Consider the following 21,074-nt stretch of genomic DNA (forward strand, 5'->3'; position numbering starts at 1 on the left):
ACACTTGCTTTCCTTTATCTTGAGCATTGACCTTAATGGAATTGCTGTATTGTACCTCTGTGCACTTTTTGAGGAATCTTCTTAGTTGTTTTGTTTTTCCATTTTGAATTGTAAGTTTTTTTTTTTTTTTTTTTTTTGAGACGGAGTCTTGCTCTGTCACCCAGGCTGGAGTGCAGTGGCGGCTTTCAGCTCACCGCAAGCTCCGCCTCCGGGTTCACGCCATTCTCCTGTCTCAGCCTCCCGAGTAGCTGGGACTACAGGCGCCAGCCTCATCGCCCGGCTAGTTTTTTGTATTTTTTAGTAGAGACGGGGTTTCACCGTATTAGCCAGGATGGTCTCGATCTCCTGACCTCGTGATCCGCCCATCTCGGCCTCCCAAAGTGCTGGGATTACAGGCTTGAGCCACCGCGCCCGGCTGTAAGTATTTTTTAATTGTGGGAGAATACACGTAACCAAACTAATCATCTTAGCCGTGTTTAACTGTGTAGTTCAACCACATTAACTACATTTACGTTATTACACAACCAGCGCTGCTGCCCTCCTTTACTTGGGTTTTGGTGAAACAGTCCGCACCGTCTCTTAGGCCCCAGAAAGGATAAATAACTTTGGCTTTGACTCATCAAAGAGGTGGGTTAACAATGATTGAACGCACAACCTTTTGAGAGGTGTGAGAGTCTAGACAGGGTGATGGTTCCTTGGCCCAGAACCTCAGGATCCCTTCTCTGTACAGATGCGGCTGTGTTAGGAAGCTTTGGATAAGAGGAGCAGGGTGGGGATAGCTTGAAGAGGCTGCCCAAGAACTGGGAGCAGGAAAATGGTAAGGTGGGCTACTGTCTGCATCCTAGAGGAGCCCACCAGGCATGTTTGAAGGACACTGTCTTTCCCAGGCCTTTCTCCAGGGCATAAGTAGGTGCACAGAGGCTTTTTTTTTTTTTTGTGGTGGTCTGAGATCCACCTGTGCCCTGGCAGATGGCAGAAAGGGATCCTGAGTATAAAGGACTGTGGATCGGATTTACTGAGTCACGGGAGAGTGTACAAGTGTGGGCCACAGTGTGTAAGTGTGTTTAGGGAAGACCTTCATAGACCTAGAAGAGATCCTGGAGAAGGTGGGCCTAGATCATCGACAGGAGGCCCCTCTGCCCCACCTCTTGGGAGGCCAATGCCCTGGCACTCCCTGAGCCCTTTGTGCTCCTCCAGGCCCTGTTCTGGGAATGCCTGCTGGGTCTGTTGGCTCTGCCCTGAAGTCTCCCCAGGCCTCCTTTCCCCCTCTGCTGGCCATCTTGAGATTACCCCGCTGTGTTTGCACTGTACTCATGCATCTCCATGAGCAGCTCTCTTCCCTTCTCAGTTACATAGTCACCTCCTCACTGGCAAAGTCTGTGTTTTGTACTCTTTCGGATTAAGTCACTGGCAGACAGAAACATCAAATATCCTAATTCAGGATGGATGCCACAGTCTACCCAGGCAGCTCATTAATGAGATAATTCTTTAAAAATATTGACAAACCATTAATTAAGAGCTGATTATTCACACATCAAACAATTCTTCACTTAAACTAGAGGATTTCTTTAAATAGCAGCTCCCCCTGGCTGCGTTTATCTCTTTGTGTAGTTTATTAGCTATTTGGCAGAGAAATTTCAGAATGCCAGCTACAAGCCAGTGCAGTTGAAGAACAGAATGTAATGAAGCGAAAGTATTTCTGGAAGCATGTCATTTATTCAAAGAAATTATCTAAGAATGTATTTATTTTGAAAAGTGCTTAATATATTTATATACATAATCTCTATTTATTTTCTTAAATAATTGTTTGAGCTTAGCAGTCGTTTCTGCATTGGAGAAGGCAGGATATTGAGATTCAGAATAATTTGTCCAGGCTTATTCAGCTAGTCCGTGGTTGAGCAGGGATTGATATCAATGTCTTCCTCAAGACTTGGGCCTCCTCATCCCATTGCCTCTGACTGCATTTGCTAAGTGGGAGGATCGTCCATGCATCTAATTAAACTTGTGCTGTAATTTCATTATGGCTGTTGCCCTAGGGGAGCTATTATAAGTCTGGCATAGAGTTTCAGTAGTATTGAAAATAATGGAGCATCGTGGATTTAGTTAGATGCATACCCTGAGGTTTGAGCTGAGATTCCGCTTCACAGAACCTACTTTATGCAGCTGGTTTTTTCACATGTGAAGCAAGTGTAACAGCTGTATAACCTTCAAAGGCTTGGCTTGAGTATTAAATGAGATTACATACTCATTTAAGAAGACGTGCCTGAGGAGAGGGCACTGGTGCATCGCAGGCACTTAGTAGCAGCGTTAGCCTTTGTTGTTATTATTGTCAGTGGGCCTGTAACTGACTTCACGGGTGCATTTATTGTTGCCTGAGCCAGAGGTGAGCTGTGCAGGATAGTTGGTGAGAGCATGTCAAATGGAAGGCGGGAAATGACCGAGTGGAAAATCAGTGTATTCTTCCAGACCACCCCTTCCTCCAGCCCTTGTCCTCCCTTCCTCTTTCTCCCCACTATTTTCCTGTGTTAGTCATGGTTTTCCTTTTACTGTCTTGAGAGGACTCCTGCATTCGGTGACTATGTGGTCCTTCCAGCTCTTCCAGCTTAGGACTTGGTGTTTTTAAATTCTCGTTGGCCGGCAGAGCATCACTTGTAGAGAAGCTGCCCTCTCCATGGTGAAAACTGCCTCTCGCCAGCTAAAGATTGCCTTCCCCCAGGAGCACCAAAACCCTGTCTTTTTCTGGACAGGAGGACTTGTTAATAAATTGGCAGTGGTGCCTTAGTTTCAGAGTTGAGCTACCTTTCCTGAGCATCAGCATCTCATCCATAAAGTGGGGATGGGTATCCCTGCCCGTGCTGGGAGACCCATGAGAGCACCGAGTAGTGCTGGCAGTCCCGTCTCTTCAAGCTGCCTATCTTCTCCATGCTGCCTGCAGGGCGAAGGCATCCCCAGCCATTGTACAAGCTGTCAGATTCACTCTTAGAAACCAGAGCCTGGATTCATTCCAATGGGAAACTTGTCTTGGTCTCCTGCATCTTTTCATCCTTTACTGCTGTTCTTCCCCTGCTTCTTCTTAGCTATTCACTATCTGGTTCAGGTACATCAAGGGTTCTCCCGGGGTGTGATGACAAAGTTTTGTTTTCCTGTGAATATGTTTGTGCCTATTTTGCAAACAATATTTGTAATTTTTAATATTATAATTTAAATAGTGAAACATTAAAAAACCCACTCAAGTAAATTTGTAGAACACTTTGCCATCCACCAGTGCACGCGGTAAGGCGGGCTTTCTCCACCCTTGCCCGCGGTAAGGCGGGCTTTCTCCGCCCTTGCACGCGGTAAGGCGGGCTTTCTCTGCCTTGGCACATCATGGATCATTCTTTGTTGAGGGAACTGCCCTGTGCGTGGTCGGATTTAGCTGTATCCTTAGCCTCTGCCTGCTAGTCGACCACCATCCTTCAATTGTGACAATGTAAAATGTCTCCAGACATTGTCAGATGTCCTCCAGGGTACAGAGTCACCCCCAGTTGAGAGCCACTGCACTGCAGCCCCCAAATCTGTCTTCCTGGTCTCTCTCATTGCCCCTTTTGGAGCCATCATTAGATTTACACCAGTAGGTTAGAATGGCTTTCTCTAGCCTTTTGCAGTGCACAGCTCAGAAGGCGTTTGTAGCCTTTTCTCAAAGTATTTTGCATTTCAAAGGAAGGATGAATCATGCAATTTTGAGCCAAACGGTCTTTTCCTGGGTGCAAAATGAGCTGGAGTAGTTTTAATTATTGAAGGGCTGGAGGTAGAATAAATATCTTGCTGTTTCTTTCTTGACCATATTTCCTTTAGAGTTTGTCATCTCCCATCCCCTAGTAAGTATTGTAGAACCACAAATATTATATAGATTGTGTGGTCTTTCCAACAGCTTTTGCATTTAAATTTTGTTGCTGACTCAGGGAGTGGACAGGAACTGGTATAGGTTCCAAATAACAGTGGAACCAGGACAGACATTAGAAATTAGGAGAATGCCACAACAATGATAACCGTGTGAGGTAATGCATATGTTAGTTAGCCAAGTTCAGTCGTTTCACAGTGTGCAGGTTGAGGATGCCTTATCCAAAATGCTTGGAACCAGAAGCGTTTCAGATTTGGGATTTTTTTTCAGATTGAACTATTTGCATTATATTTACCAGTTGGGCGTTCTTAATCCAAAAAAAAAAAAAATCTGAAACTAGAAATGCTCTAGTGAGCATTTCCTTTGAGCATGATGTTAGTGCTCAAAGTTTCAGATTTTGGAGCATTTCGGATTTTGGATTTTTGGATTAGAGACACCCAACCTGTGTATACACTTTAAAATATCATGTTGTACATAGTAAATATATACAGTTTTGTCTGTCAGTGTGAAATATAAAATGAAATAATCTTAAAGAAAGTAGGGGAAGAACTATTGACATTCTCACGTGGAGACGAATCCATTCTGTGAGTTATGGGAACTGTTGAGTAACAGCTGGAACATTCACTGTCGTCAGGTAAAGGACAGGGCGTGATCCCTGGGAAACTGGCAGGCTGAGACTGTGCTATGTTGGGATGGAACTACGGAAGTCAGGAACGCAGGGGAACGTGATACTTGACAGTTTTGGTTTGTAGTACCATTCATTTGTGTCCCTTGCCATGACTCTGTATTGCTACAGTTAACAAGAGTCTGGATAAATCTAAGATTTGGACTTTCAGGACTGGAAGGCTCAAGGACAGAGGGGATGCCCCCGTTTCTGTGGTCCAGAAAACCCTTTGGGAATCGCAGCTCTCAGTGTGTCTGCAGAACAGTCGCTAGGATGGTCACCTGTTGACACAGTCCGGTGGTGCCATGTGTGGGGCCCATCACAGAAGGGGCGGAAGGGCCTCAGACCACGAGAGCCTCAGAGGGCCGTTCTGGATTCTTCGGTGATGCCTGGGCCTGCCCTTGTGGTTCCAGGGATGCTGACGTCTGTACTGTGCACATTAGGTTTTGATTTCTGTCCTCCGTCCGTCTCTTTGAACAGTCAGGTTATTTCAGTCTCAGCACAGTGCTTTTAACAAAAAACTCATGGACATTTCAAGGCAATATTTATGTCAAAGGAAAAATTGAACTAATTGTAGTTTGCCTTTTCAAACTAGAAACCCCCTCTTTTTCCAAGACTCTGACACCCCCGACCTATCCCCTCGGCAGCTGCCTGGGCTGTTCCACAGGAATCTGGCCATCCCAAAGGGCTCGGCTCTCACCAGAGTTATTGGTTGTAGCTGTTGGTTGACTTCACAGAGGTCTCCCCACTGCCTTGAACTGTGGTCCCTTGTAGCTTCATTCTTGACACCCCCTCAGAGCGTCACCAATAATGGTGACATCGACCTCCTGCTGGGAAGGAGCACGTGCACGTGTAGCTGGGGCTCATTCTGTTTCTCCTTGTTTCATGCAGTTACTTCAGGAGATGAGAAGTGTGCTGCCTTCATTAGGGTTTGCTCCGTTCTTATTTTTTGAAGAGGTATTCCCATTAATAGAACATTAACTCCACAAAGATGGGGATTTTGGTCTAGTTGGTTCACTGCTGCATCCCCAGTTTCTGGAACTGTACCTGGCACTCAGTACATAACTGTTGAGTGAAGAATAGAATAAGAACAGGCGAAGCTGCTATGTAAGTTGCCAACAAGTTGGGCATTATGTTTAATAAATTTAAAGTTTTTTTTAGTGGTTCTTATCACTGGACTTAGTGGAAAGACCTGACTCCTTTTGATTTATGAATCGTTCAGTGGGATATGTTTTCTGATATTTTGGGGTTATTTTATGCACGGATTTTCTCTTGGCCTGCCAGGTGTCCACTATAAATATACAGCCATGAGCCCTGTAATGATGTTTTGGTTTATTATAGACCTCGTCTGTGATAGTAGTTACATAAGATTATAATAGATCGGAGAAATTCCTGTTGCTTATTGATGTCTTATCCTTTGTGACATTGTCCTGCTACGTGTTACTCACGTGTTTTGGGTGGTGCTGGGGTTAACAGACGTACTGCATTGCCACCCATCTAAAAGTATAGCACATGCAATTAGGTACAGTAGATAATACTTGATAATAAATGACTGTGTTACCGGGTTATGTATTTACTCTATTATAGTTTTTATCGTTATTTTAGAGTGTAGTCCTACTTACAAGAAAAGTTAACTGTAAAGTCGCCTCAGGCAGTTATTTCAGGAAGTATTTCAGAAGAAGGCATTGTTATCACAGGAGATCACAGCTCCCTGTGTGTTCCTGCCCCGAAGACCTTCCAGTGGGACAAGACGCAGAGGTGGAAGACGGTGACATTGATCATCCTGGCTCTGTGTAGGCCCAGGCTAATGTGTATGTCTTTATCTTGGTTTTTAACAAAATAGTTGAAAAAGTAAAAAAAAGATTCAAAATAGAAAAGGTTTATAGAATAAGGACATAAAAATATTTTTGTATTTTGTATAATGTTTGTGTTTTAAGCTGTGTTATTACGAAAAAGTAAAAGAGTTACAGAAAAGTTCATGAAGTAAAAACGTTGCAGTAAGCTAAACTTAATTTATGACTGAAGAAGGAAAAATATTTTTTACACATTTAGTGTGGCTTCAGTGTACAGTGTTCCTGAAGTCTCCAGCAGTGTGCAGTCATGTCCCAGGCCTTCACATTCACTCCCCTGTCACTCACATTCGCTCTCCCCCACTCACATTCACTCCCCTGTCACTCACGTTCACTCCCCACTCATTCACGTTCACTCCCCCCACTCGTGTTCACTCCCCCCCCGCTCGCGTTCACTCCCCCCGACTCGCGTTCACTCCCCCCACCTCGCGTTCACTCCCACTCGCGTTCACTCCCCATGTTCACTCCCCCCTCACTCACGTCACTCACATTCACTCCCCCCTCATTCACGCTCACTCCCCCTCACTCATGTTCTCGCCCCCACTCACGTTCACTCCCCCCACTTGCTTTCACTCCCCGCACTTGTGTTCAACCCCGCACTCGCGTTCACTCCCCCCCACTCACGTTCACTCCCCCCACTTGCGTTCACTCCCACTCGCATTCACGCCCCCTCACGTTCACTCCCCCCCACTCACATTCACTGCCCCTTCATGTCACTCACATTCACTCTCCCCTCATTCACGCTCACTCCCCCCTCACGTTCTCGCCCCCCACTCACATTCACTCCCCCCATTCGCGTTCACTCCTCCCACTCGCGTTCACGCCCCCCACTCGCGTTCACCCCCCTACTCGCGTTCACTTCCCCCCACTTGCGTGCACTCCCCCCACTCGCGTTCACTCCCCCCTCACGTTCACTCCCCCCGACTCACATTCACTCCCCCCTCACTCACATCACTCACATTCACTCCCCCCTCACGTTCTCGCCCCCCACTCACATTCACTCCCCCCTCACTCACGTTCACTCCCCCCCCCCACTCGCGTTCACTTCCCCCAACTCGTGTTCACTCCCCCACCACTCACATTCACCCCCCTACTCGCGTTCACTCCCCCCTCACTCATTGACAGTGAGGGCAACTTCCAGTCCTGCAGCCTTTGTTCATGGTAAGTGCCCTATAAGGAGGTACCAATTTTTATCTTTTGTATCTTATTCTCGCTGTACCTTTTCTATGTTTCCATTCACAGATACTTACCATTGTGTGACTGTTGCCTACAGTATTCAGTACAGTAACATGCTGTACAGGTTTATAGCCAAGAATCCCATGCAGCCTAGGTATGCAAGAGGCTATCCCACCTAGGTTTCTGTCAGTACACTCTAAGTACACTCCAGGATGTTCACACAAGGATGAAATCGCCTAAAGACGCATTTCTCAGAGCACATTCCTGTCATTGAGTCATGACACATGACTGTATTACAATATAGCCACATGGTGTCACAATCACACTTTTACAGTCCGCATGTACTCCTGGAAGCCCATCAAGGGTAGTGTTGGAATGCTGCTTGCTATATTTATGAAACAAATGGAATTGAACTCTTTACGTCTGAGGCGTAGCATTGCGTTACTCTGCTTTTAACAAAGGAATTTTCAAATCTCAAAAATTACAATAAATTGGTTGGAACATTTTTGGATTAAAGAGAAGTGGTGCTAATGAATTTATTTGCTATGCATTCCAGTCCCATTAATCCTGATGAGTTCATCCTGGCTTAACATATGGCATGCCTTTCTTTAGACTTTTAAGGTTAGCATTAACTGCTTTTATACCACGACAGGAGACTGCGACTAGAGCAAGCGTCACTGCGGCAGGCTGCTGAATTCATGCCCAAGCAGGACAGCAGCATTCCTCCTGTTGAGTGTATATTAAACTTGGCTGTGTTCATTTCACAGGGCAACCTTTCAAGCAGTGGTTCTCAAACTGTTGGGTCTGAAACCTCTCTGACACCCTTAAAGAGTATTGAGGACTCCAAGAAGCTTTGCTTATGTGGGTTGTGTCTATCAACACTTATGAATTGGCAATAAAATGTAGTCTGGGTGCAGTGGCATACCCCTATAATCCCAGCACTTTGGGAGACTGAGGCAGGTGGATTGCTTGAGCTGAGAAATTTTGAGACCAACCTGGGCAATGTGGTGAAATCCCGTTTCTACAAAAAATAGAAAAAATTAGCCAGGTGTGGTGGTGCGCACCTGTAGTCCCATCTACTTGGGAGGCTGACGTGGGAGAATCACTTGAGTCCAGGGAGGTCGAGGCAGCAATGAGCCAAGATTGTGCCACTGCATTCTGTCACCTGGGTGACAGAGTGAGACCCTGTCTTAAAAACAAAACAAAACAAAAAAAAAAGGAAATTAAAATTTAGAACGACTTGAAATAAATGTTTTAATCTACCTAAAATAACAAGGATTAACCTGTTTTGTGTTACTGTAAGTAACATTTTTATGAAAAGTAACTATTTGCCAGAACAAAAAAAATTCAGTGAGAAGAGTGGTCTTGTTTTACGTATTTACAACCCTCTTTAATGTTTAGCTTATGGTAGCTGGATTCATATATGTGCTTCTGCATTCAGTCAGTTGGGACGTGTTGTTTTAGTTGAAGTATATAAGGAAATATGGCTTCACAGGGATGTACCTAGAAAAGGAGGAACACTTTAGTGGCCTTTTCAGGTAATTGTAGATATTCTTTCTTGATACTACATTAAAACTCCGCAGGCAATAGTGGGTTCCCCTGTGGGATCTGAAGCCATCTCAGTAAGCTCTTTGTTCTAAAATGATGGGTCTATGTTGCACTTCAAATCAGTCTACACATTTATGATTCTGTTTTACTGAATTATGTAGGTCTTCCAAATGCTGGCACATTTCATCATATCTTTTTAAAATATCACATTTGTTGACATCACCCCCAGTGTCATGGGAAAATTCATCTTTTAAGGAACGGTCCACATCTTGATGACGAACACAAGTTTTCTGAAATTCCCATTTTTCTCTTGAACGCTCTCAAATTTTATCACTCGCAGCAAATGTTGTCAGTTGTTTCCCTTCTAGATTCTGCCCCTTTTTTTTCCAGAGTTAACTTTTTAAACTACAAATCCCAATCGTGGCCCCTTGGCACCCACCCTGCAGTGGGGCACCAGTATGCTGTGTCCCTAGTGGGCTGTGAGCCTGACTTTATCAACCTTCATTGTTCTTGGTGCTCTCATGGTACGTGATAGAGCATCAAGAAAGAGCAGTAACTGACAATTAGGGACACTTGATTATGGACTGTGTCTTTTTTCTTTTTTCTTTTTTTATTATACTTGAAGTTCTAGGGTACATGTGCACAACGTGCAGGTTTGTTACATATGTATACATGTGCCATGTTGGTGTGCTGCACCCCTCAACTCGTCATTTACATTAGGTATATCTCCTAGTGCTATCCCTCCCCCCTCCCCCGACCTCACGACAGGCCCCGGTGTGTGATGTTCCCCACCCTGTGTCCATGTGTTCTCATTGTTCAGTTCCCACCTATGAGTGAGAACATACGGTGTTTGGTTTCCTGTCCTTGCCATAGTTTGCTCAGAATGATGATTTCCAGCTTCATCCATGTCCCTACAAAGGACATGAACTCATCCTTTTTTATGGCTGCATAGTATTCCGTGGTGTATATGTACTACATTTTTTTAATCCTGTGGACTGTGTTTTAAATACTATTGAATTAATGTTCAGTTCCACTGGTGTGATCATGGCATTACAGTTTGGTAACACAACGTAATTCTTAGCAATTACTTATTGACATATTTAGAGGTAGTTGTCATGATGGCTATAGCTTGCTTATCACAATGGTCATAAGGAAAGCATATATTTGTCTAAAGAGGGATAAAGCAAATATGGCAAAATGTTAAACATTGGGAAGTGTAGATAAAGAGTAAGCATTCAACTTCTGTAGGTTTGACATTTTCAACATAGAAAGTGAAAAGCAATGAAATATCAATGTAGGATGAAATATCAATGTATGAAAGATGACGCAGATGGGAATAGAGTAAGATTCCAATTGTGGGCAGTCTGGTTTGCTGCCGTCTAAGTTATAAAACTCTAGCTGTTGATGAGCATGTTTATGTGCATTTTTAGTGTAATGATAATCTTGTCTGGGTTCACATTAGGTGCAAATCATGTTTCAGACAGCTTAATTAAACCTCTTCAGCTCCCGGGCGAGTGCGAGATTCTGTGCAGAGTGTAAATGGTAAGATTTAGAAAACAAAGGACTTTATATGCCATGCATCTACGAGGTTCTTCCTAGCGTGTCCTCAGGCTGCGTTCACATCAGGTACTCCCAGTCACTGGCCAGCACGATTCCATTCCAAGGCAACAAGGTCCTGCATCCCAGATTTAGGATAACCTTCTGCCCACGCTGAGACTCTTGGTGTTATGGGCAGGCGTGTGCTCCGTGCTGCCATGGCAGCTGTTAATAGTACCCATAGAACTCCATCACCAAATGCTCGATTGTACGAATTGGAGTCCGAGTGTTTTCAGAAGATACCAGCTAATGTTTTCTGCCCCTGCTGACCTTGCTGGTCAATACCAGTGTCAGGAGCGGACTCGCTCCCCTTTTTGGCCCCTAACCGGGGCCTCAGAGCTTTTGCATGCCTACGACTGTGCCCTAGATTTGTGGAAATTGCCAGTGTGATGTTTTATATCTTCGTCTTTGAAATACGAGAGTCGATTTCAGAGGCAAAGCAGTGGAATCTCTGGTGTGGAGGGCATCTAGTCTGGCTTCCCATCTTCTCCCTGAATTCCCCTGATGACGCCCCATGGTGGTCCCCTTTGCCGTCAACCCTGTCTTCAGTTGCTGTTAAGGTGGCATGTGTTTCCCACTGCAGGGCTGAGCTGAATCCGTTTTCACTGTACCAGCCACAGACTTGGAGATTCTGGGGTCGAAACTGAACGTATCTGATGGCTCTTCTTTGCCTTTCAGGTTCTGAAACCTTCCTTGTATCCCTCCTGACACTTCTTTGCTGCGAGATCGAGGCTGTCCTCCGGTAAGAAGGTGTTGAGGCTTCACGTCATATTGCAGGTACAGTCTGCCTGTCAGCATGACAGCAGCATGCTAGAATATGTTATTCTGTTTTGTGCTAGAATATGTTATTCATTTAGACTGCTAGTTGTCTGTTGACTTTTTAAGTTAACTGTCAACTAAAACCCCCAGTTGTCTTCTTTTTTAGATTCCCGACTGCTGTAATTTTTCAGACTCATGTGGCTAGCTGTCCAGACTCATTGACCCAGCAGAAAACAAGCTTGTCTTTTCACTTTAGTGTGTTCCTTAAATTCCTGCATTTCCTTCAAACAGAACTCTTGATATCCTGTGGCTGGCCAGGCCTTCCGTCCCTGAGGCCTGGTCACCAGGGCAGGCTCTGGGGAAGGATCAGCCTGGAGCTATCCCACGTCATTCCTGGTGCGGACATTGGGCGCCGTGTGTCGTGCTCTGTGTGCCACCCAGCTCCTGGGCACTGGCGTGCAGCACAGCGGCTGTGCTGTGTCCTGCTGTGTTTCTCTCTGTGACTCCTGGAGCCTTTGCAATTCTCAAGGTCAAGGGCTGCTTCCAGTTCTCTTCCTACTCCAGAACTTTTCATCTTGCTCCCCTTCTTCTGACTCGTCTCCTGACTTCTCTCCCTTGTACTTAGGAATTCTGCTGTAACTCGTTCTTGGTTCAGGGGCTGTAACCGTCTGCTCTAGGGCAGTGGTGTTTCAGGCTGTTCCTTGCAGCTTAAGAGTTAATTCCAAGTGGGCATAAGACCCAAGTGGGGCAGGGGGGCACTCAAGGCTTTCCGGTGAGGCTCTGTGTCCCCTATCTTTCTTTAAATACGAGTAGCTTCATTTTTGTCTGATTTTTCTATTTGGGTTTGGCGTAGGATGTAGTTTGGGTGCTGAGACCAAGCTCGGTTGGAGACCCTAACCCAGCAGCGCTAGAGGAATTAAAGAAACACACACGGAAATATAGAGTGTGGAGTGGGAAATCAGGGCTGACAGCCTTCAGAGCTGAGAGCCCCAAACAGAGATTTACCCACATATTTATTGACAGCAAGCCAGTGATAAGCATTGTTTTTATAGATTATAGATTAACTAAAAGCATTCCTTACGGGAAATAGAGGGATGGGTCTAGCTAGTTATCTGCAGCAGGAGCGTGTCCTTAAGGCACAGATCACGCATGATAATGTTTGTGGTTTAGGAACACCTTTAAGGGGTTTTCCGTCCTGGGTGGGCCAGGTGTTCCTTGCCCTCATTCCGGTAAACTAACGACCTTCAATGTGGGCATCATGGCCATCACAAACATAGCACAGTGCTGCAGAGATTTGGTTTATGGCCAGATTTGGGGGCCTGTTCCCAACATTTGGGAAAAAGAGTTCCGCTATAAAATACTTTAATTGCTCTGGCCATTTCTCCATTAAACTAAAAATGTTTACTGAGTATGGAGGCATCATCATTATCATTGCTATTTTATTACAAAAAATAGAGCTAAAACTCTTCAGTTGAGGGAAAGTGTGTGTGTGTGTGTGTGTGTGTGTGTGTGTGTGTGTAATGACCCTCACCTGACTTGTCTCCCACTCTCTCACATTCTTACGGTCATTTGAGGCCATTCATATAGTTAATTCTGAGACTATGGCTATATTAGGAATGCAGACATACCCAGGCTCAGCAGCCCACACTGAGATCTTAATCAGAAGGACTTCTGGGGGATATAGCCAGTGACCTTTGCCACATGTAAGCAACTTTGAGCAGCCTGCCTTGAAATAAGAATTGGGGAGGAAGGAGGGGCTGCCCATAAGCTTCAAGCTCTGGGGGAGGATTAGGCTATAAGTAAGCACCTTGTTTATGAGGCTGCTACAGCCTTGTCAATGTCAGAAGCAAAGGTGCAGCATTACCAGGTGCACCTTCCCAAAGACAGTGGGTAAAATTAGCTGCCGGCCAGCAGGGAAGTGGGAGGACGTTGTGCACAGGCCAGAAGCCACTGTGTGTTGGGGTGTGTGAGCCTTGAGCATCCTTTTCTTTCCTTCCGTGTTTAGGTGCTTCATTAGTAGAAGGACTTGAGTTGAGTGAGTTCATTCTGCATTCTTCCCCCCCCACCGCCCCAGTCAGATGTGTTTCCGCTGTCTTGACAGACTTTTAGAACACCTTCCGGTGTTACCTGACACTGAGGCTGGGCGTTGACATCTGAGTGAATAGCCTAAGTCCGAGTCTTCCGCTTCTTGGGCTGGGCAGTGCATTATCAAGGTGTGAGGGGAAGCCCTTGGGTGGTGTTGGGGCACAAGTCCTGAACCCTGTCTGAATCGGGGGAATTTATGGCTTACTGGGCACTGCCATGATGTCACCTTTTCCTGTCGAAGAGAATCAGGCCAGGTGGTAACACAGATGCCACATCTCCTGGAGGCCTTTCGGTCTTGGCCACACTTGTTGTTTGGTTTATCACATTCTGTCTTCTCTCTTCTGTTCTGTTCCCTGCGCTTCCTCAGCCTCTGCAAGGAGAGAGGGCACACAGTAGGGGAATAATAGGTAGTTGTTGCATGGATGGATCATTGTGAACAGTTACTTGCTTGCTTCTTTCTTCCCATACTGTGCACTCTGAGGGCAGGGACGATGTATGATCTCATCTTTATAGCTCCCATAATTCCCTACAACCATGGCCCAGGGAAGATCACCCAATTTTTAAAAAATGAAGTAACAGCTATTTAATATATGGCATTTTTCCAGGAGGAGGAAATTACTTTCAAATCATTCAGCCTCCGTTAAATGAAATAGTTTCAGGCAAAGTCGTGGTTATCCCCACCACTGAAGCAATGTATTAAAGAAAGTTGCTGCTCTTGTTCTTAGACCCACAAGGATTCAGTGAGCAAATGAATGCCAGTTCACTCATTATCACACGAGAGTGTTTGGACCATGGTTAGTCATCTATTTCTCTGGCTTAAAACAGCACACATCTTATTTTCTCAATGTTTCTGTGGGCCAGGAATCAGAACAGGAGTCAGGGCTTAGCTGGGGCCTGTGCTTGGGGTCTCACCGGGCTACAGTCTGGATGCTGGCCTGGGCTTGGTTTTCATCTGGAGGCTCGACTAGAGAAGTGTCCTCTTCCACATTCCCTCAGGTTGTTGGCTGAATTCATATTCTCTAGTTGTAGGACTGATTCATGGCCTCTTTTTGGCTGACGTGGAGGCTGCTGTCAGCTCTGAGAGGCCACTCGCCATTCCTAGCAGCTGCCTGCATCTCCCAGAAGCCACCTGCAGTTGGTTGTCATGTGAGCTTCCCCAGCATGGCTGCTTGCCTCATCCAGCGAGCCCAACACAGGTCAGCTTTCTTTACTCCTTGGAAGGGGGAGTTGAAAAGTGGTTTCCATCTGCTGTCTATTTTTATAAGAAATTATTTTGCTCCTTGCTTTTTTTTCTACATTTGTCCCTGATTTTAAACCTTCTGCAGGGTCCCAGCCCAACAGGACCCATTTACCCTTGCAGCCCTGAGCCATCACTGGCCCTGCTGGCTGGTGGGTGGCTCCGGAGTGCCCAGCCCTACTTTAGGAGCGAGGTGGGTTAAATGGCTTTTTGTGAGCTGCCTTGGAACTTAACTGCAGCTTTGTCATGTTGTTTCTATAGGAAAATGTGGTCCTGGGTCTCAGATGACTGGCATGTCAGTGAACTTTTAGCAGGCAAGAGGTCCTTACAGTAGGTTTTTCTGTGGCCATGGGGACTGTAGAGAATATTATTTGGGGCATATGTTAAAATGTCTCTTTTCAGCCTTTAAGAACTCCTTAAAAAACAATAGAAGTGGCTGTGCATGGTCGCTCACACCTGTAATCCCAGGACTTTGTGAGGCTGAGGTGGGTGGATCACTTGGGGTCATTCAAGACCAGCTTGACAAACATGGTGAAACCCCATCTCTACTAAAAATACAAACATTAACTGGATGTGGTGATGCGCACCTGTAGTCCCAGCTACTCAGAAGGCTGAGATGGGAGGACTGCTTGAACCCAGGAGGCGGAGGCTTCAGTGAGGTGAGATGGTGCCCCTGCATGCCAGCCTGGGCGACAGAGTGAGACTCTGTCTCAAAAAACAAACAATAGATGTAAGCTGTGCTCTCCTTTTCTCCTGATTCTGTGAAATGTAGAGTCTGACTGTCACAAAGCCGTAACCAAAAAAGGAAGAATTTTGATTATACACGGTCTGGAACATTTGAGTTGAACGTTGGCATATTGAGGGGCTGACTCCAGGGTCAAGTTGGGGTGACACTCCAGAGTGACAGTGTGTGGTCATGGTGTTGGTCTGGCGCCTTTGATGAAAGCAGTGCAGGTGGCACTGCCAGTGACGGAGGATAAAATACGGACCACGTCGTGTGCTGAAAGGGCCGCTCCACCCTTCACCCCTCTGGCACTCTCATGCGGTGGGAAGGAATGGAGCTGGCTTCCTCCTGGTCCATGGGCACTATTTTCTCCCAGTCTTTGATCGTTCAGGCGAGCATGCGGACAATTGGCCATTTGTTTCCAGATACCTGAAAGGAATTGCAGGTAAATTGAATCGCATTCTCCTCTCTGCTAGAGGCTATTCTCTCAGTGCCCGCTAGCACGTCCGCTCCACATAAAGAGAAGGCCTCGTCATTTGAAAAGTACAACCAGCACTTGTTGAAGACTGAAGGCAGGCAAGGTGGTCAGCCAGGCCAAGAGGCTGTGACATTCTTTTGAGATTAGAAGTCAGATTAAAAGTGTGCTCCTTCTGGAGTGAGTGTCTGAAATTCTGGCCACCAGTGAAAAAGTGTGGTGGTGAGTGCGGCAGGAAGACCTGCCATAAAATGTGGCATTTCCTGGTGGGAATTACTGGTGCGTGACATGAACGGCGTAGATAATCCCCATGGTAACTATGGGCGTGTGTTTTATGTGTGTGTCAGGGCTCGTTGCAAATAAAACAGGGACCGGGGAACAGATAGATCAATAGGAAAGGTCACAGCATGTGCTTACGCAAAGGTGTTCTATGAGATGGATTAAAATATTGTGCCGTAAGGCGAGCATATTGATTTGCTACCGAAAAGGAGAAGGCTGGACCTCGAGAAGTTGGAAGTCCTCGTGCTCTGTTTTTCCCCCCTCAGTGTTTCTTACACAGACCAGATTAGTCCACCCAAGATCATGTTTTGTGGATGCTCTTCCTTTGCTTTAAAAATCTGCGTCTAAATAAAGGTGTAAATCCCTTAGCTGACCACTGAAGACCCCTAAAAGGGCCACCCTGCCCTGCCCCAAGTCACAGATCACAGACCAGATTGCCAGCCTCGCCCAGTGACTGACATGCCACCTGTTGTCCAGCGGGCATGGGTTCCATCTCCCCAGTGAGGTTGTTACCCGTCGAAAGGTAAGGAAGGAGTGAACCGCAGAATTCACTGGTGCTCCTTCCAGCGTATAGCTTCTAAACGCATGTGCCTAGTGTTTTAGACAGCCACCAGCTTTTGAATAGCCTGTGAACTACGCCTAAGTCTGTTCCCTGGTGCTCACATCAGCTTTTCTGGTAGAGGCTACAGTATGAGAGAGGGTTGCTTTTCAGTCTGACTTTCTTTTGATTCAGACTTAGGCCCAGAGAAGTGTCTCAGGACACCGCCAGGAGAGTTAAGGACAGGTCTGCCTGTTACACATCTTTGACTCTTGGCTGTTTTTTAGGTCATATATGGTTGAATATTGAAAGCTTCACAGGGCTTAACCTGATGCCATATAAAAGACCCTTTAACTAGTTAACATGTGGCTGTCACTTACAGCATTTTGGGGCATCCTGGCGCTGGGCTTGGGGAGTGGGGTACTTGGTGCAGGTAGTGGAGTTTCCTCAGTGTTTTTTGGGTCAGCCCCAGACGAAGTCCTTTGTTTTTACATTTAATTTTGGAAATTTCCAAACATGCACAAATGTAAAAGGAAAAGCATAATGAAGCCCCATGTACCTGCTTATCAGCATCTCCTAGACAGACTCGAGGTGGGCTTGGCTTGTCCTGGGACCCTCATGCCTGCTTTTGTTCTCCCTCTTTGTTGATTTCATTAAAAGAGATTTTCTTTCCCTTAATTCAGAAGCAGTACATACTCACTGTTTAAAAATTGTTGAAATATGGAAGGAACCATTCATAATCTTCTTCTATCTGGAGACAAATGCCTCACTTCTTCCTGTACTACGATTCTTTGTATACCCTTATTTTTATGTTTTTTTTTATTAAGGACTGCTATAATGTTATTTTGACACTTTTTCCCTACTTTTATCAGGGACATCATATCTCCAACGTAATGTGTAATCCATCTGCTTTATCTGCCACTTCCTTCCACATACCCCTTCCAGGCCTCTGCTATCTGTATCCTTTCCACAACTTTCCGCCGAAGCCCCGGTTGGGTCCTGCAGCCAAAATTGCCCACTTTTCCTCAGTCCCAGATAAAGTTCCTGTTACCTCACAGCTAGCAGCTGGCTGGATGGGAAGTGGATGGATTACGCTGATTCACTCCCCTGCATGAATAATAATGGGCTTCATTTTTACAGGGGTGTCACATTCAAGAAGAGGTTGTCACTTAACTCATGACTCTTTTATGTTTGTAGGATTTCAGACAGGGTAACAAATAAAGTAAGAATTATCAGGCAGCAGGGAGAATGAGCTTGGTCAAAGTTGAGTCAGTTTGGCACCTGGCAGGCCATAGGGTTTCAGGAGTTAGGTGACCTGGGTTCAAATCCTGGCTTCACTATTACAAGTTACGTGATGGCAGGCAATATAATCCGCCAGCTACCCTCCGCGCTCTTATTCTTACAAGAGGACTAGCCATTGTGACTTGATTGCTTCCTTCTGAGGATTTAATGCAGCAGTACATCTATGCATGTACGTGACGTGGAGCTGGTGTTGTATGATGTTGGCTGTTTCTAGCTGGCCCCGCTCACTGTGAGGCTGTTCCTGGGCTGTGCCCCATTGTTCATAGCTTTTCTTTGTCTCCTCTTGAACCAGTAAATTTTCTAGGAGTTCCAAGTTTTTTCACAAAAAAGTTGCTTGTGATGGTGGGGAGACTGAGGGAGAAGTGAACATTTCCAGGAGTTTATGGATTAAGGTGTTCCCAGGCCTGTGTGTGAATTGGTGGACTGCCTGGGTTTATTAAAGGTTTGTTGAGTGAATCAGTGAGTGAGTAGGAAAATACCGGTTTGTGAATGTCCAGTGAAAATTCAGTTAAGTTGGCATGGAATCCTCTGCTTTGCTCCTGTTTGCAATGCTGATTCTCCTTGTGCTTTTTGGAAGAGGAAATATTTAGAAGGAGGGAAAGAAAACTAATTTAACTCCCAGGATACCTTAGAGGCTCAGAAAATGAAAGTGCCAGTGTTCTAATCTTGGGGGGGCTTTGTTTAAAACATTTCTTTTTACATAAATGAACAAATTTGTTTAAAGAACAGATTTCTTCTTGAGATGTGAGAGCCGGTTCCATAGCCATTTCCAAGGCCCAAATGCAGCGCGCGCAGACGTAAAGCCTGTTTCATGGAAGCTCCCGCTGTGTCGGGCCAGCTCCCTGGTTGGTTCTGGCGCACTGATGCTGCACTTGGGAGGCCGCGGAGAGTCTCCCCGAGGACCTGCCCGCAGGGTGTACAGACTGATGTTTTCTTCCATGCTGCCCAAGTGTGATGAAAAGGCACGTGTCAGAGGAGCCCTGGCTCCAATAGGATAGGCTAGGCTAGGCTAGGATACCTGTTTTTGCTGTAACACACATGCACGCAGGGCGTGGGCGTCTCTCCCGATGAAGCACCGCCCTCCGGAGTGATGATGGAAACAGGCGGAGAGACATGAGCTCTCCACTCATCCTGCTGGCTTCAGGAGGAAACGCTTTTCGGGTGTTCTCTGGATTTTGTGAAGATGTCCTTGATAGCTTTTCCACTGGCTTCTCGTTTTTTAAAGTCAGTCTTTGATTTGGGTAAACAGAATTGGGAGACTGGAGCTGAGTGGAGTGGGTGGTACTCACAGTGCCTGTGGCAGAGCTTCCATGAAGGGAAACCCTGGTGACGGGAACCTCGAGCTGATGGGGATTGTCTGCCCTCCGCTTCTGTGAGGCAGAGACAGTGACCAACAGACTGTAATTGGGATTTAAAAGAAAATGTTATTATGAGGCAGTAATAGCTACTATTGGGGCGATGCTGATAGTTCTCTGCATTTGAAGAGCAGTGAGCTCTGTTTACTGGGTGTTTCCCAGTACGTTGCCTCATGTGAGCCTCACAGCACCTTGCAGTGGCAGGACCGTCCCATCCCCATTTTACACATGTAGAAACAGAGACGCTGACACTGTGTCTTGTTGAACACAATGCATTTGGGCCTGTGGAAACCTGGACGGACAGAGTGGTGGGGACCTGAGCTGGTCCTCACAGTGGCATGGGGGCGATGGTCAGATGGGGGTGAAGGGAGTGGGGAGAGGGCGCAGGCAGAGGTTACCTGTGAGGAGACGGGCTTGGAGAGGGCTTCCTAGACAAGATTGTTGCTTTAGATTTTAATCTGTGACTAGCATCTTTTTACATTTATATTCATTTAGAGAAACACATGTATTCCTTGGTGAATGAAACCATTCAGTATTCAGCTAATAAGATCTCCTTTGATAGAAAGACCCTCACAAGTTGTTGATGGTCATGGTGATGATTACCTGAGACAAAAGTGAGTGTCCCGTTAGCTTCCTGAATTTCAGGTCATTGGTAATTACTGAGTGCTGCGTGTGCTGTGGTCCTGTCAATCCTATTTGGTGCGTGCTAGGTGCCAGGGGCGTAGAAGGATGATCGGCATGCAGCTCTTGCCCTGGGGGAGCATTATGAGGGGGCCGAGTTGAGTCAGTGGGAAGAGCTTGCCCCCCCTCCGATGAGGCATGTGTGGTGTCCCCTGTGCCCCCTCCGCCAGGCCACAGTGCCATCTGTGCCCTCTTCTGTATTTTATACCCTCTCCCCACTGCCCTCGCCACCATGCCATTTCCCAGAATTTGTTGATCCAATTCAGAGGGCAGTTCAAGGCTTTGGAGGCAGTGAGGCTTGAGCCCCAGCTGCACCTTTCATTAGTCAAATGCCCTTGGGGACGTTCCTTGGGAGAATGCTATAGAAGTTATTTTATTTGTGGTGGGGTCGGGCATCATTACTTAAAAAAAACTCACAAGATGATTGTAATGTGCAACCAGCGTTGAGAATTACTGTGTTGTAATCAAGCCTGCATCTCCTTGTCTCTAGAATGCAAGGTATTGCCTACCTGATAAGGGGGCGAAAAGATGAAGTAAAGTATGTAAAGGACTTTAACTTGGCCAGTGCCCCAGGCTGTTAGGTGTTTTTAGTCATTACTGTTGTGTTCTCATTGAAAACGTGACATGTCATTCTAGACTACACAGCAAATGATAGAAAAGAAGAAAATAACAACAAAAACATACCTATAATCTCAGTTAATATTTTAGGATTTTACACCCACATACGTACTCATTGGGATTATATTATGTTCTTTTGGACTTGATGTTTTCTCATGACATTAAAAGTTGAAAACGGTTTACTGACTGCAAACCGTTTCAGCAACAGATTCACGCTGTAAAGATCTCACTGGGCTGCTTCCTGGGACAGCATTGTCCACTTTCGGCCTGTGGGTTGTTCGTTTATTTGTTTGGGCCTCTTCACGGT

At 45.9% G+C, this 21,074-nt stretch overlaps 1 protein-coding gene across 1 annotated transcript in view; it reads left to right on the forward strand.

Moving 5' to 3' along the window:
* SLC7A1 (solute carrier family 7 member 1) overlaps nucleotides 1–21,074 on the forward strand; it is an 86,653-nt gene that overhangs the window by 28,645 nt on the left and 36,934 nt on the right. Inside the window, exon 2 of the mRNA XM_033236338.1 lies at nucleotides 11,393–11,491. The gene's annotated coding sequence lies outside the window, so the exon portion shown is untranslated. The remainder of the gene's footprint in view (nucleotides 1–11,392; nucleotides 11,492–21,074) is intronic.

Source organism: Trachypithecus francoisi, unplaced genomic scaffold (assembly GCF_009764315.1).
Source record: "Trachypithecus francoisi isolate TF-2019V2 unplaced genomic scaffold, Tfra_2.0 Contig01461, whole genome shotgun sequence".
Taxonomy (NCBI): Eukaryota; Metazoa; Chordata; class Mammalia; order Primates; family Cercopithecidae; genus Trachypithecus; species Trachypithecus francoisi.